A 9576-nucleotide genomic window follows, 5' to 3' on the forward strand; every position below is an offset into this window, starting at 1 on the left:
GCAGCATATAATACTGTCTGGCACACTGGCCTGCTGGTTAAGATGTCAAAGATGTTACCTTGATGGGTTGTTATGGCTACAGAAATGATGCTTTGAAACAGAGAGTTCCAAGCAATGCTAGACAAATAAACTGCGCACATGGAGGAACCAGAAGAATGGACTCCCCTCGGGGATGTACTCCTCCTCCAACTTTTTTCAGCATATTTACGAATAACTTGCCTCCGTCAACTTCAAGGCCATTTAAGTATACAATTGACATTTGCCTAGCTTCAAGAGACAGAGACTTCAAAAAGATTGAGGACAACAGGAACCAAGACATGTCAGCCATTTGTGGCGATTGTGCAAAATGGAGACTTAAGCCCAGTTCCCCATTCCCGGCCAATAAGATCTGTGTGTGTGTGGTGCGGGGGGGGGGGGGAGAGGGGGGCGGTGTGCCTGCAGACGAGGGCAGCAGGTGGAGCCCTCTGCCCACCCACCTCCCCCAGGGGCCACAGGGACATGGTGCCGACTGCTTCCGGGAGCAGCGTGGGGCCAGGGCAGGCATTAGCCCTGCGGCACCACGGTGATGGCAATCCTGCAGGCCGGATCCAAAGCCCTGACGGGCTGAATTTGGCCCACGGGCCGTAGTTTGCCCATCCCTGATCTAGGAGTAACTCTAATCACACCTTTATCTACAAGGATCACCTCATCAAACAGCTCAGAAGAATAAGAGCAGAAATGGCCTCTTAAATTGCTTGTGGGCTCAACGTAGAGAGTTAATGTGCAAACATTGCACAGCTCAGCACTAGCTCTCTGTTACTCAGTTGGATAATACTGTGTTCCTGTGTGATTCAATTCTACCCACACAAACCTACTTGATGTATGACTGAAACAAATGATGAAAATAATAACTGGGTCTTTGAGACAAATGAACACTGAGTGGCTACCAGTTCTCTGGCATATCCCAGCTCCTAACACCAGGAGTCAGATTGCAGCAAAGAATCTCCTGGACAAAATCCAGGTGATGCCACAACTGCCACTTTTCAAAGCTATATGGGAGGCGCCTTGCCGCCGACTCATCAGCAGAAAATCAACCTGGACTATGTTATCAACCAGCTCCACAGCGGATGTTGCTGCGTTGTGGCAAGCACAATGGGGACAAGCTGCTCCTTCTGTAAGAAACTCCTTCCTCATCACTGAGCCTGAGGGGAGACTGCCTGGCTTCAAGCTGCCATGCTATCTTCGGCGAAAATGTAGCCATTCCAGATGAGGGGTGTGGGAAATGACCACACCTGGGGACTCAGAAACAACCCTCTTTGTTGAGGATGCTGCACACCTACTGGATGGCTGCTCATCTCATGCTGCTCTAACAGGAGGGCTTTGCAGACTCCACACTGTTGACCCCGAGACTGAGGAATGGGTAAAACGTGGGATGCCTCCCTAAGCCCTTTTTGACACTTCTGACATTTTGAACTTATTCTGTCTTTATTGTACCATTTGTGCATCCACTAATAATAGTGTCTTGTGAAATGAAACCTCTGCTGTACGTCCAAGTCTTGTGTCAAACACACTTGGCTAACTGAAGAGCAGGAGTACTTGTGGCACCTTAGAGACTAACAAATTTATTAGAGCATAAGCTTTCGTGGACTACAGCCCACTTCTTTGGATGCATATAGAATGGAACATATATTCAGGAGATATATATACACACATACAGAGAGCATAAACAGGTGGGAGTTGTCTTACCAACTCTGAGAGGCCAATTAATTAAGAGGAAAAAAAAAAAAACTTTTGAAGTGATAATCAAGCTAGCCCAGTACAGACAGTTTGATAATAAGTGTGAGAGTACTTACAAGGGGAGATAGAGTCAATGTTTGTAATGGCTCAGCCATTCCCAGTCCTTATTCAAACCGGAGTTGATTGTGTCTAGTTTGCATATCAATTCTAGCTCAGCAGTCTCTCTTTGGAGTCTGTTTTTGAAGTTTTTCTGTTGTAATATAGCCACCCGCAGGTCTGTCACTGAATGACCAGACAGATTAAAGTGTTCTCCCACTGTTTTTTGAGTATTTTGATTCCTGATGTCAGATTTGTGCCCATTAATTCTTTTGCGTAGAGACTGTCCGGTTTGGCCAATGTACATGTCAGAGGGGCATTGCTGGCACATGATGGCATATATCACATTGGTAGATGTGCAGGTGAACGAGCCCCTGATGGTATGGCTGATGTGGTTAGGTCCTATGATGATGTCACTTGAATAGATATGTGGACAGAGTTGGCATCGGGGTTTGTTACAAGGATAGGTTCCTGGGTTAGTGGTTTTGTTCAGTGATGTGTGGTTGCTGGTGAGTATTTGCTTTAGGTTGGGGGGTTGTCTGTAAGCGAGGACAGGTCTGTCTCCCAAGATCTGTGAGAGTAAAGGATCATCTTTCAGGATAGGTTGTAGATCTCTGATGATGCGCTGGAGAGGTTTTAGTTGGGGGCTGAAGGTGACAGCTAGTGGTGTTCTGTTATTTTCTTTGTTGGGCCTGTCTTGTAGGCTTGGCTAACTGTGGGTGGTAAGCTGTGCTCATCGGCCTCAAGGCAGAAGTGGAAAAAGCTCCTGCCTTTTGTATCAGTGTAATAATCTTCTAGCATGGCATTTGTAAAGAATAGTTTGTCTGTAGTAACAATAGTTGTAGCCACAATCAAACATGACTATTGTGTTGATCACAATCAAAAAGTTGTCAGTGATGAGCCCTAGATACATCGCCGCAGGATCTCTGTATTCTGCTGCCCATGTGCTTATAAGGGTTTGCCAGGTCCTCTATTGGTCCCAGATGCAGACAGCTGAACCCTGCTGCTGTAACAGAGAAGGCTCTGAAGTCACCCTTTGCTATTAGTATTTATCGAGTGCTGTCCGAGTGCCAGATGAGAGACAAACTCAGCAGAGCTTGCCCCTTCCTCACGTCCCTCACAGCTTAATGGTTTGGTGTACAGGTATTTCTGTATGTTGGAAGAGGGAGTATGTTGAAAGATGGAATCCTACCAGAGATGGAGACAATAAAGGGACCAAGGACAGAGCCTGGAGGACCCAGAGGAAGAGCCACCTAAGGGGGAAATGCTGGAGGAGAAATCGGAGTCAGAGGAGGAGACCCAAGCACAAAACAGAGCCATGAAAGCTCCACCAGGGAAGGATTGACTATGTCAGAGGCAGTGGAAATATGAAGGAAAAGGAGAAGAGGGCCTCAGTCTTGGCCGGCAGTAATCCTGATTGGTGGTAATAATTAAAATAAATACTACGTTAGCTCTTGTACAGCACTTCTCATCCCTGGATCTCAAAGCGCTTTACCAGGAGGATGAGAATCATGAGCTCCTAGTAGAGAAACAGCCCTAGCAAGATTCTACTCACAATAGACATTCATCCCAGCACCAGCACCAGCACCAGAATTTGAGGTTCTAGAAAAGGTATAACATATTCTGTGCCCCACAGAGAAAATAAAGTCAGAAGTAAATTTGCTGCCCCATGCATGGCTACTGTATTAACGTAGACACAAGAGCTCTTCCACATAAAGGATTTGTGAGGCACAACAGCATCTATACTCTTTACCACTCATTCCTGCAGGGGTCACCAAAGCAGCGACAGAACCTCAGGCAGGCTGCCTACAATGCCAGGAGAAGCCAGGCACCCACAGCAGGAGTCAGGTGTCATGCTTAGGAAAATTTTGATCTAGAGCTGTCTGGCTGTTGAGCAGCTAGTCCCTGCCCCCTACCCAAGGGTGCTGATGCTGATGAGGCACCATATCCTGTGTAGAGCTGGTCAGGAAATTTTCAACTATACATTTTTTTTATCAGAAAATGCAGGTTTGTTGAAACTGGAAAGTTCATGGGAAAGGGTTGGTGTTCATGATTTTTTTTTTTTACTCAAAAATGTTTTGAGAAAGTTTAGAAATTGTTGTAATGTTTTGTCCTGGCACTTTCTAAATGAAAAATTCTGGGTCTCTGGTTCAAATCAACTTTTGGTTCAGAAATTTAAGCAAATTATAATTTAAAAAAATAAGTAAAATAAATAAAAAATGGTTGAATTGAAAATGAAACATTTAGATTGACCCAAACAAAAGTTATTTTGGATTTTGTTTGTGAAAATTTTCTAGACTTTGACTTTTTGTCCCATTATGGGATAGGAAAACCAATTGCTACCCAGCTCCAGTCCTGGAGGCAGCAGAGGAGCTGGAGTTCCTTCTGGAGACTTGCCAATTGCTCCCTCTAGTTTTAATGCATACAGAAGACACCTCCTCTTCCTATACATGTACTGGTGTGTCCCTCTCTTGCTCCTCCCATGTTCAGACCCCTCAACTAACCTTTTGTCCCAAGGATTTTCCAGGTGAACCTTAAAAAAGAAGAGCTCAACTCAAAGCCCAAATTTCCCTAACTACAGCATAGCTCAGCGGTGACCTCCCTAGCAAGCAGTGACTCCACCTCTTATTTACATGGACAGAGGGAACCAGAGATCAGGAAGTCTCCTGTTCGGTCAGGCCTGCAGGGTTGGGACCTGCAAGTTACAGAACAAGAACAAACAAAACCAAAATAGAACTTTCCAAATGCCAAATAGGAGGAAAGGATCAAACCAGTTGTCAAAGGTTGTCCATGCAAACATTTATCGGATGACCTCAAGGAATAAACCAACCCCAAAATCGGCCTAAGGATGAAACCTGACTTCAACGTGAGGGGTCAAAATCTATGATGTGCAGCCCATTGTGATTCTAGGGGTGGGTGCAGATGGCACTGTTTACTCAAGAGCCTCATCTACACTACAGCATAACGTATAGCAGTGCAATTGCAGTGGTGCATAGTATCCAGGCTAGCCATCCTGTGCCCTACTGGCCCACTCGCACTCCTTACAATTGTTGCCTGGCCTGTATAGTATTGCACCTTTCCCACTTTACCTGGTACAGCTCCCTGGAGCTTCCCCGCAGAAGATGGATAATGTCAGTGGTACAGAATGTGACGCTGCCATTGCACCGTTTATGTTTGTGGCTTATTCCATTGCCTGCTCCAGGTGCATGTGAGATATGGGGCAAGAACTACTGTTCCACTGCCAATGTAGATGCTAAGAATAAATAAATAGAGATATACCTATCTCCTAGAACTGGAAGGGACCTTGAAAGGTCATCAAGTCCAGCCCCCTGCCTTCACTAGCAGGACCAAGTACTGATTTTGCCTGAGATCCCTAAGTGGCCCCCCTGAAGGATTGAACTCACAACCCAGGGTTTATGAGGCCAATGCTCAAACCACTGAGCTATCCCTTCCCCTAGGTTGAGAGTCACCAGCTAGCTCCTTGATCCAGACGCACTCTGGGCTTGAAACTGTGTGCACTGCTGCCTTTGGAAGTAGCCCAGGTCCAGGTCTGGTACAATTGAATGAGATACTACTCAGTGTCCATAGGTGTAATGGGCCTGTCTTGTCTTGTGTAGCACTGCAACTAGGTTCTGCTACTGTCTATTCTGTGGATGAACCAGGGTCACATTTCACCAACATTCAGTGACGTTTTGCAGTGTTGGTTAGAAGTGATCAGGGGCCAAAGCGCCAGCTGAGTCACTCATAGCTTCAGAAAGACCGATGAAGGCCTAAAGTCATTAGTGCCAGGGGTGATTATTTCTCAGACACACCTACCAGATACAATTCCATTAATTGGCTTGACTCTTATGTTGATCCCTCACTTCACTAGGTTGATAATTCACAAGGGGAGAAAAGCTAACAACTGGTGTTGTTCTGGAGGGCATAGGAGAGACAAAGTGAGATGATCCAAAGTGAATTATTTCAGCCCTCTGTCATGAACCAGTGAGCTGCATGGGAGAGTTTCTGGGCACTATCCCAGGGTCTGCAAGCACACAAAGCAACAGAGCATTTTGCAAATGAGATCTTGGCTATCTCTGCAGAGTGTTGGACACACTATAGGAGAAGCTCTAGCCATGATGTTTGATCAAGGACTGTGCAAACAGCACTAAACACTGGGGTTTCAGCCTACCATATGCAGCAGGTCAGCAGTTTAAAGGGAAACAGGATTAAGGTCCAAGGTGCATGCACTATGGGAACAGTAACTAACTTAGGGTTGCCAACCCTCTGGGATTGGCCTGGAGTCTCCAGGAATTAAAGATAAATCTTTAATTAAAGATTCTGTCATGTGATTAAATCTCCAGGAACACGTCCAATCAAAATTGGCAATCCTAAACTAACCATCTATTAAAGGGGTGCACAGTGTGACTGATGGCAGGCACCTTGACCTGGGAACAAAAGGTGTGTCTACACTGCAGTTAGACACCTGCAGCTGGCCTGGACCAGCAGACGCAGACTCAGGCTCATGGGGCTTAGGTTAAGGAGCTGTTTAATTGCAGTGTAGACGTTCAGGGCTCAGGCTGCTGCCCCAACTCTGGGATTCTCCCTCCCGCAGCTGGGGAGCAAGGAAGAAAAGCAAACCTCCCACTCTTTATGAGAGAGGTCTGGCTGGGGTGGACTACTGTCAAGGTTTGCTACCAGTATTTTGTTTGTTGTGGGTGAGACTGATGGAGGTGAAGAGGGTGACAGCCAGACAAAGACCCTTTGCCTGAGGGGACCCAGCTATGGTTGGCTGTGTGTCATGGGGTAATCATGTCACATGTGATGGGGAACGTGGGCACAATCTAGCCCCTGTAGGAGGGAGAGGCCATAGCAACTGTAGCCATCAGCTGCCCCAGAGCTTGATGGGGGACTTGGCTGTGCTGGGGCCCGAGGGACCTAGAGTGAATATTAAGGTGGATGGCTGAGAAACAACAGCAGCAACAGAGTCTGTAGCTAGCTGAGAATCAGTGGCCAGTTCCTAGCACTAGTACCCCCACCTTTTCCTCCAACTCCTTAAACATTTTACCTACAACTTCTCTGCAACTCTGTTCCAGAAACCTCAGCATCTGGACCACATAGTTTCTCCTGATTGGGTTCCAGAGTCATGGATCTGCTCACCATATGGGGAGACGAATCCATGCTAGCTGAACTCCATTCCAGTAAACGAAATGCCAAAACATTTGAAAAAGTCTCAAAGGGCATGAAGGACAGAGGCCATAACAGGGACGCAAAGCAGTGCCACATGAAAATTAAGGAGCTAAGGCAAGCCTACCAAAAAGCAGAGACGCAAAGGGCCACTCCAGATCAGAGCCCCAAACATGCCGCTTCTATGATGAGCTGCATGCCATGTTAGGGGGTGCAGCCACCAGTACCCCAACCCTGTGCTTTGACTCCATCAATGGAGAATCACGCAACACAGAAGCGGGTTTTGGGGACGAGGAAGATGATGATGAAGAGATTGAAGATAGCTCACAGCAAGGAAGCGGAGAAACCAGTTTCCCCAACAGCCAAGATATGTTTTTCACCCTGGACCTGGAGCCAGTAACCCCTGAACCCACCCAAGGTGTGCTCCTGGACTCTGAAGGCAGAGAAGGGACCTCTGGTGAGTGTACCTTTGTAAATATTACACATGGTTTAAAAGCAAGCGTGTTTAATGATTAATTTGCCCTGGCATTCGTGGCCAGTACAGCTACTGCAAAAGTCTGTTAATGTGTATGGGGATGGAGCAGAAATCCTCCAGGGACATCTGCATAAAGCTCTCCTGGATGTATTCCCAAAGCCTTTGCAAAAGGTTTCTGGGGAGGGCAGCCTTATTCTGTCCTCCATGGTAGGACACTTTACCATGCCAGGCCAGTAGCATGTAGTCTGGAATCATTGCATAAAAAAGCATGGCAGCGTATGGTCCCGGTGTTTGCTGGCATTCAAACAATATCCGTTCCTTATCTCTCTGTGTTATCCTCAGGAGAGTGGTATCATTCATGGTCACCTGATTGAAATAGGGTGCTTTTATTAAGGGGACATTCAGAGGTGCCCGTTCCTGCTCGGCTGTTTGGCTATGGCTGAACAGAAATGTTCCCTGCTGTTAGCCATGCGGTGGGGGGAGGGGAATTCCCAGAGAATTGTGGGGGGGGGGAGGGGCGGGTTATTTGGGTTTGTGCTGCACACTAACCCGCAAACCGCAGCCCCTCCTTTTAAATTGCCAACCCATTTTAAATGGCCAACCCAACGGCCGCTTGGTATGGGAAATGAGGGCGCTGCTATTTGAAACCATTCCCACCTGTTATGAAGGTTAAAGAAGCCAAAAGACTGTGGCTTCCCATGGCTGCCTGCAAGCCAAATTCTGTTGCCTGGTACTGCGTGAGTGATCTCTCACACCAAACCGGCAGGCCCTCAATATAAGAGGCAAAATGCGACCTTGTAACGAAAGCACATGTGCTGTGCAATGTGAACAGCAAGGTTTAACATGAAAGAGTGTACCAATTGTTCTCTAAAATGAGTCTTTTTAACTACCACTCTCCACGCACAGCAGAATGTGTGGAGGCAGACAATATCAGAGTGCAGGAAAGCACAATATGAACGCAAGAAGAGATTGTGGGCTGAAGAGAGTAAGTGGCGGGCTGAAGATGATAGGTGGTGTCAGCTTGCTGACAGAAGGCAAGAGTCGATGCTCAGACTGCTGGAAGATCAAACTCATATGCTCCAGCGTATGGTTGAGCTGCAGGAAAGGCAACAGGAGCACAGACTGCCACTTCAGCCCCTGTGTAACCAACAGCCCTCCTCCCCAAGTTCCATAGCCTCCTCACCCAGATGCCCAAGAACGCGGTGGGGAGGCTTCTGGCCACCCAGCCACTCCACCCCAGAGGATTGCCCAAGCAACAGAAGGCTGACCTTCAATAAGTTTTTAAGTTTTAAAGTGAAGTGTGGCCTTGTCCTTCCCTCCTCCCCCACCCTTCCCGGGCAGTTGTCCCCCTAGTTGTATGATGAATTAATAAAGAATGCATGAATGTGAAGTAACAATGACTTTATTGCCTCTGCAAGCGGTGATCGAAGGGGGGAGGAGGGTGGCTAGCTTACAGGGAAGTAGAGTGAACCAAAGGGCGGGGGAATTTCATCAAGGAGAAACAAACAGAACTTTCACACCGTAGCCTGGCCAGTCATGAAACTTGTTTTCAAAGCTTCTCTGATGCGCACCACGCCCTCCTGTACTCTTCTAACCACCCTGGTGTCTGGAGGCATGTAATCAGTGGCCAGGTGATTTGCCTCAACCTCCCACCCCACCATAAATGTCTCCCCCTTACTCTCACAGATATTGTGGAGCGCACAGCAAGCAATAATAACAATGGGAATTTTGGTTTCACTGAGGTCTATCCGAGTCAGTAAACTGCACCAGCGCGCTTTTCAACATCCAAATGCACATTCTACCACCATTCTGCACTTGTTCAGCCTATAGTTGAACAGCTCCTGACTGCTGTCCAGGCTGCCTGTGTATGGCTTCATGAGCCATGGCATTGAGGGGTAGGCTGGGTCCCTAAGGATAACTATAGGCATTTCAACATCCCCAACGGTTATTTTCTGGTCTGGGAAGAAAGTCCCTTCCTCCAGCTTTTGAAACAGATCAGAGTTCCTGAAGACGCGAGCATCATATACCTTTCCCGGCCATCCCACGTTGATGTTGGTGAAACGTCCCTTGTGATCCACCAGAGCTTGCAGCAGCATTGAAAAGTATCCCTTTCGGTTTATGTA

Source organism: Chrysemys picta, chromosome 9 (assembly GCF_011386835.1).
Source record: "Chrysemys picta bellii isolate R12L10 chromosome 9, ASM1138683v2, whole genome shotgun sequence".
NCBI lineage: Eukaryota > Metazoa > Chordata > Testudines > Emydidae > Chrysemys > Chrysemys picta.